Source organism: Euprymna scolopes, chromosome 2, assembly GCF_053919585.1.
Source record: "Euprymna scolopes isolate OS-2025 chromosome 2, ASM5391958v1, whole genome shotgun sequence".
Classification (NCBI taxonomy): domain Eukaryota; kingdom Metazoa; phylum Mollusca; class Cephalopoda; order Sepiida; family Sepiolidae; genus Euprymna; species Euprymna scolopes.
This window is the reverse complement of record NC_136483.1, coordinates 112,122,805-112,131,416: the sequence shown is the minus strand read 5'-3', so window position 1 is coordinate 112,131,416 and position 8,612 is coordinate 112,122,805. Positions and strand designations below refer to the sequence as shown.

Below are 8,612 nucleotides of genomic sequence, written 5' to 3'. Positions count from 1 at the left end.
ACCCATGTAATTCAACACCTCTCCAAAATTCTAACATGCTTGCCACAGAAATTAAATTCCATTCACGCCCCACTTTTTTCTTTCATTTCTTCATATAGTTTATTTAACCCTATATTTATCCTTTTTTTTTTTTTAACTTACTTATGTGGTCAAAACGTCACTCATGTCGAATAGAACATTTATTCTACTTTTCGAAAATTGAAATTAATACCGACTGAACCTTTGACTCTTCCGAAACTTTTTTTTTTTTTTAAATCATTTATTACACTGTTTAAATCTTATTTCTTTCTCCCTATTTTATTATTACTATTTAATTAATTAAAAACACATTTTTTCTTTTATTAATCCTTCTTTCCATAGACCCCACAAGCAAGATTCCACCTCCCCATTCTGCGAAAAAAAAAATACATGTCACAGAGTAAGAAAATCCTGCACAATACCATTTTAGAACACATCAATTACATAAAAAATAAATTTAAAAATACCAAAAATATCCTATAAGCAATCACAAAGTCCCATCTTAGCAATAACAAAAATCCAAACAACAAAATTTTGTCCACGTCAGCAAGTAGGTCGGCTGCATAGTGCATCATCTTTTACCATTCCACAGAATTCAAAATTAAAGAAAAACCACAGTCGTTTACAAAAAAATACCTAGACATTTACAATTAAAATACAGTCGTTTCTAAAATAAAATAAAACGACTCACTTATAAAGTCTCAGACAACTCGATGGAACTAAAATTGTCCATGTAAGAAAAAAAAATCCTAAGAAATAAAATCGTTCAATTAGTGAAAAAAAAAGGAAAAAAAAAATCACATTTCAGAACCTATCCATTGTTTTTCATCAAAAGTACATATTGTTTTTCATTAAAAGTTACATTTAGTTCACAATTTAAAAATGACACGAAATATTCATAACACATATTTTTGATCGACATGTTTATCTTTGTGGTAAGGCTCGTTTCTTTTTGGTTTTCTCACTGGCCGTTGTTAAAAATTTACAAAATAAGGTCATTTTTCGTTTTCCCTTCTAATTTTGACATTAAGTGATATTTTTCTTCGTTCATAACGAGTTAATTCCCAATACGATAAATATTTTTTTTAACTATTTTCTATATATAAAGTTTTACATCTGTGTGTCTGTATGTCTTCCTTTTCTTTCTTCGTGAAAAGGTTGTACGTGTGTATTGCTTTTCTTTTTTTTTCTTTTTTTTTTTTCTTAATTATTTTTCTAATTCGCCTAGTGTTTTAATGGACCCTCGTTGTGTGTGTGTTGATTTGTATTTCTTCTTTTTTTCTAATAATGTTCTTTCTCTTTTTTTTTTCTTCCAGACATTTTATTGTGTTGTATAGTTTTTTTTTTTTTTTTTTTTTTGTCTTAAAATCTCCTTTCCCTTTTAAGGACCTGTTTCCACGTCGTATTTCTTAAACACAGGTTCGACTTCACATCGATGATGTGAACTTAGTCACGAGCACCAAAACGAATATGTTATATATTCGGGGGAGTCATAAAGGAGATTTTGTCAAGGAGATTCGTGTACGTGATCGTCTAGTTTCTAATGGTTTTATTTTTGATGTCTTCGTGTGTGTGCCTTTGTGTACATGTATTTTTTAACATACCTTTATTCATGTGTCGTCGGTTGTTCCTCTGGTTTTCATTGTCTCTTGGAGGGGAGCTGGCCTGTTGGATGAAGAATTCACTCCAAGATGACAATTAAGGTTTTTATGTTTTTATTCACCTTCCAAAGGTCGACACAGAATGGAGGTGAACCTTGCTTGTTTGATGATACACGTCAGCGTCCTCCCCAGCCCAGGGGGGGGGACAGCTGAAAAGCCGTCTGTCTTATTCAACACCCGAAACCCAACTGCCAAGAAAGAATCAGCTAACCTCATCACATGATACCACGTCATCTGGTCAGCTGACCCTTCTTTTGCAAACGTGTCCACTGTCCACGTTATTCACCTCTCTCTCTCTCTCTCTCCCTCTCCCTCTCTCTTTCTCTATTCTCTAATAGAGACACACAGAGAGAAAATAGAAAGAGTAAGAAAGCCAGAGAGGGGGGGGGAGAGATGCTCTTTAACACAACAATGAATTCATGAATGCTTCAAGGGAGAAAGATAGATGGAGAGTCATGGCCATCAATTCCTGTACTAAGCAGGACACCACTTGAATGAATACTATTCCAGATTAGTGTACTACCGATCAATACTCACTTAAAGCGGAGGGTACTGCAGTATCTGTTCTGTTCTCAGGAGGTCATCCCAAGCATTACGATTTTTCATAATATATGCTTCTTTTTTATGAAACACCCTCCCAAGCATTATCTCCACTGTTTGTATAATATATATAGGCAGTGTAAATATATATTCTGTTGTTATGAAACCATTCTTCCACACATTTAGCTGCAGGTGGTGTAGTATCAGTTCTCATGTCATGAGACCATTTTTCTATGCGTTATCTCTATATTTAGTGGAAGGTAGTATAGTATATGTTCGTTGTCATGTGTCAAATATTATTAATTGTGGCCTAGTTTTAATGTAGATGGCTTCTAAAATGCTTAATATTTTTACGTTGCTATATTCTTTTCGTACTATTGACTAAAATTCGTCAACATTCAAAAGAGGGCAATTGTGATTTTAGGTGTCGCTAAACTGATCTAGTGCCTGACAGATACATGGTAAGCCCACAAAAAAAGTTGTGTTGTATTGGAACCGATGCAGCAATTAATTTTGTTATAATTTTATTAGTTAAGAGATGTCGCATGTGAATGTGATAACGTTATAAGGTGATATACGCTTACAAAATTCAAATAGATAGTTGTAACGTTGTCCGGGAACTAACACACGTTGTGTCCGGTTTTAGTCGCAAAGGACACCCAGACAAAGGATAGGAAATAACTCCAACCCGTTTGTTCTTTGCAACAACAAAATTTGTTTCCTCATTCTCTTTTTACCGCTGTGAAGTCCTTCACGTGATCTTCTTCTCGAGCATCCTTCATGCCTCGCACGTGATCGCGAACGTTATCGACGTTTTTCACGTGATCGCTCTCTTTCTCTATGTTACGGTGACGTCATTTCGCATGCATCTACACGCGCATCCGCGCTCTGTTGCATCATGACTAATTACTAATCACGTATTAAACAATAAGGTTAATAAAATCATCAGATATTGATTTTCATCTTCGTAAGGGAATATCCAAGCTGAGTATGTCTATACGTTTGGATACCCATACGTACAGAATACACTCATAAACTAATTAACCGATCGTTATAATCTTTTAAGCATACTTGCTATGAGTTAAGGGTCATAATGTGGGCCATATTTATTTTAATTTACTAGCGGGTAAAGGGTGCCTGGTTTTGCCTAGTCGTAAAATACACTTAAATATGATATTATAATTTGTCCAGATTTCGTATATATTATTATAGAGTCGTGATTTCAGAAGAAAATAAACAGTATTTGGGTGCCATCAGCTGAAATCGAAACGAAAAGTAAAAATTGTAGCATTCAAAGCTGGTGACGTTACTGCACCAATGTGACACGCATATGAGCTATTTAAAAATAAAATAAGATGAATGTACAAAATGTATAACGATCTTTTTCAATTCCAACCCCTTTTTGACCCCTTGAAATCTATTTTAACCGGCTAAAGACCCATAAAAGAACGGTCCATAAAAATCCAATCATTTGAGGCCCCTAGAGCCGCTATGCGACTTTTAGTTTCGGAAGAGATAGAGTTTGAAAATATGGATACAGACAGGCAGACATATAGCCTTTTATGTATTAGACTAGCAAGGCCATCTGGCGTTGATCGGGACCGTATAAGACAATGAGAAAAATTTTGAACATAGCTGTTATTGTTGGGATAGAGGAATTTTTGTCTACGTATCATTTGCCATTTTGAGCAAAAGAATATTTTACCGATCCTAGGACGGATATTATATGTATGAAATAATTGTATCTTCCCTAGGACAGGAAATTTACAGCACTTATATGGAAAAAAATTTCCTTGCCTATTAAAATAATTTACATAATTTAAAATAATTTGCATAATTTAAAATAATTTACATAATTTAAAATAATTTACATAATTTTCTGTTGTGCTAACTTTTCTGTATGTCACATGCAAGAGTGTGTTTGTTTTTACATCAGGGTGCTATAGTAAAGAAGAACTTTATTTCTCATTTAAAAGTCATACTTCTCGAATATATTACATGATTTTCAGTTTTATGCACGTCACAGGTAGGAGTTTCTTTGTTTTTTCATATGAGTACTATACTGCACAAGTACCTTATTTCTTGGGTAGGATAATGTACAAGTACGCCGTTTCTAAGCTATAGATGAAACTACTCGATAATTTTACATAATTTTCTGCTGTGCTAACTTTTCCGTGTGTCACAGGTGAGAGTTTGTTTTTACATCAGAGTGCTATAGTAAAGAAGCACCTTATTCTTATATAAATGCCATACAACTCGAAGCCTTTTATATATCAGACTTTGCAGAATAGGTAAAAAAAAAAAGGGTTGCGAGCACTTCGTGAAAATTCTCTATTCTCAGTTTAGGAAGGTAGTGTAGTATAAAGAGCCCATACATAATTTTCACCACGGCGACATCAACCAAAGAATAGATAGATGTTTATGAAGTAAATTACCCTCCTAACCATTATATGACGTAATGCAATACTTGCTGCAGTTATGCCTCATCAATGTAAATACCTTCGATTAACACGACAGTCAATAAAATCCCACCCCTTCACCGTAGACATCTCCAGCTTTTGGATAGCTTTCTAATCCAATATTTTTCCCTTGAACTGTTTGCCTTTGGAACCTCCTCTCTGTACCCTGTTTCGCCGACATGCATGAAATTTAAACGTAACGCGAATAAAAATCTGGCCACACAACTCACCACTTAGGATGTTCCTATAAATCTGACTTCTAATGCACAGTAGCCCTTTACGTCTCAGTGTGATTTTTGTTCCGTTAAGACGCTGGTTTTCCAAATCCTAATTATCTGCCCTTGTGTCTAAGCTTCCCGCTGTGAAAGGGAAATGAATAAAAACTTACCTAATTAAGTAGCCGTTTCTAACAGAGAATTGATATCAAACGGTTGATATGCCGTAATACGCATAAGCCAAAACCAAACCACTTTTATTAGCTCTTCAAGGGCCGTCAAGGTTTTAATGCTGCCTTAGTCATAAAAATAGACCTTTCTCTTCGGTTTTCGTTGAAATGGTATCATTTATAAATAACAGACGTGCTGTATAAGTGCAGTTATTAATTATTAAAGGGTTTTCACGCATTTACTCCTCTAAAATATATCTTAGTACTGCTGTAAATGTTAGTTTTTGTTTGTAGCTATGCTTTTAGCGTGAATTTTTGTGTGTAGGAATTATTTTTTATTGCGGACGTTTAGATGATGTCAGTTTCAGATGATAATGATGGCATTCTATATAAAAAAAAAAAGCAAAACCGACAGAAAGTAACAAAAATTCAATATTAGTGCATATTACTTGTATAGTTACATCCATAACAAAGAAAGCTCCTTTCTCCATTTATACGTAGAGCCAAACAGAACTTCCATGAACAAAGTTTCTTACATAGAATTTCTTATCTTTAGAACACAACACCACATGGCTGCTTCTCAGCCGACTACAAGTTTTCAAGTCCAATAGTAATGAATACTTGTTGGACCTGTAAATTCGCCTTTGTGCGTTCGTCTGTTTGTCTGTCCGCACTTTTTTAAATAACTACACCTTGGAATTTTTTTAAATTCTGCAAAAACATTAAACATGATATGAGTAAAAAAAAAAAGTAACAGAACGGATTTTCCGGGAAAACTCCGATTGTCCCCCCCCCAGGGGTGCCTTTTAGGTTAAAATGGCTAAAAATTGAAACTTTTGTGCAAATTAAAAAAATTAATGCCTTGGATTTTTATAAAACTTTATGAAAAATTGTAACTAACTAGTTTTTATATAATTTTGTTTGTCTATACTTCGCGGTAACTCTTGGGTGTGCCACAGGGGCTCTTTTAGGGCTAATAAAAACACTCCTTTTTTTTGGGATTATATTACCATATTTGCCTAAAATTTTCTGTGTATGTCTATTTAGCAGTTTTGCATGGTGCTGAACTCTAATTTAAATATGTTAAGGCCTTGGGGACATAGGGGGTTAAATGGGGGGGAGTACATGGTGGACTTAGTTATTTCTTTTTTTGCATGGTGCAGAACTAAAATTTGTATATGTTAAAGCCTAAAACTGCACCGTTTGTTCATTTTCACCAGGATTTGACGTCCCCCTGGGGACTTTTAGGGCTAAATGGGGGGGGGTAGCTAATGCTGAACTTAGTCATTTCTTTATGCCTCGTTCACTGTGCACTCACAGGGCACCATGCATGCTTCGCTTGTTCATAATCAAATTCTGCTCATTCTATCCATCGTGTCTAACTATAACTGACGATCTCACTCACCGTTATCCTCGAGTATCATTCGGGCCTTGATAAGTGGCAACCGATTAATAAAAAAGGTTAATATTATACTGAAGCTAAGTATAGATACGATTTGTGTGAATTCACAACGTATTGTTGTTGTTTTGTGGATGAAGTGGATACCGACGATGACTGATAACTCAGAATAAGGTGTTCAATCCCTATCATAGTGGTGTTAGATAATAACATTGTTAAATTAGTTATTATCGATCTGTCTATCTGTCTATCTATCTTTTAATCTATCTATCCAGTGATATTGTTAAAACAGTTTTGATTGGGAGTCATTTATTGTTTAGAGAATAAATTAGTCTGGAATGTAACAGCTACCTGCAGATGTTAACATAAATTAGCTAAGTTAAAAATAAACAAAATAACCTTCAACAGTTGCGTATGTGACAGAGGCCACACGTTAGGGGGTGTGTGCTTTTGAGGATGACGTAACGGAACTGACAGGTCAAAAGGTTAATATTAATTGGGAGTTTGAGTTTGGTCACAAAGCCGGGAAGCGGGGCTGGAAGGAACAAGCATGTAGACACGTAATGCAAACTCCTCGTGAAGACCAGTGAGACAGCTGATATAATTTATTTGTTTTAAAAATATAAAGTGTTGCTCTGTGGTTTCACAAAAGAAAAAGAAAAACAACTGTCTCAATCGGTCATGGTGTTGGTCGGGGCGTGTTTCGTCACAGAGCCCAGCAGGGTAGACAGAAGAACTACCGAATAAAGAAAAGGTATGAAGCATCTTTATTCTTCTTCTTATAAAATAGGATATCTTTATGTAAATACGAATTGCAATATATTCCCTGGCTATACAACAGTGATATCTTTATTAGAAAGGTTAATAAAATGTAGCAACTGATCATATTGGATTATCACATTTCCCAAGGCGTAGAATCCAACCGGACTTTGAAAACGCATGGTAATGATGACTTGTGTTTGGAATGAGAATGTCGTTGATTTTTTTTTTTTAGTTGGTATATTTAAAGATAAAGATAAGATGTTTCCTTACAGTCTCAAGAGATAATGCATAACCACTGTAATTGTGCGTCAAGGGTTGCGCTATACCCAACGACAATTCTTCTGAATCGGCACTGCTTGGGTTCAGTGGAAAGAAGTGCTAGACGACTGGAAGCAATGCCGAGATAAGCGGAGAGCACATACAGCACCTGGAATTCCCAAATAGTCACCCATTTTAGTACTGTACAGGCTCAACGTTGCTTAACTTCGGTGATCTAACATAAACCGGTGTGTCAACGTGAATTATACCGTATGCTGCTATATATACTCATTAAAAAACGACAACTTTATATGTATCCATTTTCTTAGTTAAGCGCCCCTATCTACCAGATACTAGAGTGACCTCCCCTTCCTAAAAGTAGCATATCATCAATGGAATCGTTAATAAAATTCACTTTTTTTTTTTTTTTGCAATCCAGCCATATTTGGTAAACATAACTAATTTGTTTAACTTGTCCACCAAGTTTCCATCTTGAATTTTCAACAGTTCCTCTCTGATTTTTTTACGTAGACTCTCGACAGTTATATAATTATTTTGACTGTACTGTAATCATGGTAATAATAGTGAAGCAGTTTAAGGTGGTTCGACAAAAAACAAACAGCCAACATCCTGCTTTCTTCTATCCCACCGAGAAATACGTCAACATTGGAGAAACGTCGAAAATGAGAAAAGAAAAACAAATTTTCCTTTTTTTTTTTTGCCCTTTTTCTGTGCTTTCGTCATCACGGTGTCAAATATTCTCACTCGCAACGTGTTAGAGCAAACACGTCATTCATATTTAATGAACAGATCAAAACAGGTCTCGTCTCCATTTTAGATTGTGTATGTGTGTGTGTTTTATTTCTAACTTTTCCCCCACCTCTAAGCTAAACAACACCCAAAGCGTGACAAAATGTACAATCAATTTTACACCAGAGAATGTCAGTAGTTTTTCTTTGTTGCATTTTTCATGTGAAACTTAGTCTATTATACTCGTGTTCTTTCGCATGAGCCCCTCGCATTCCCTCGTCAAATTTGTTTTTATGGTATTATGAGTTCAAGAAACAAAGTATTATCTGTATTTCTAAAACGTACATATCCCCCGACAAACCCCCTTAGCAATAAGATCT

The 8,612-nt window shown here is 35.2% G+C and overlaps 1 pseudogene; it reads right to left on the bottom strand.

Moving 5' to 3' along the window:
* Nucleotides 1-7,639: 7,639 nt before the first annotated feature.
* Nucleotides 7,640-7,758, bottom strand: LOC145242159 (5S ribosomal RNA; annotated as a pseudogene).
* Nucleotides 7,759-8,612: the final 854 nt, after the last annotated feature.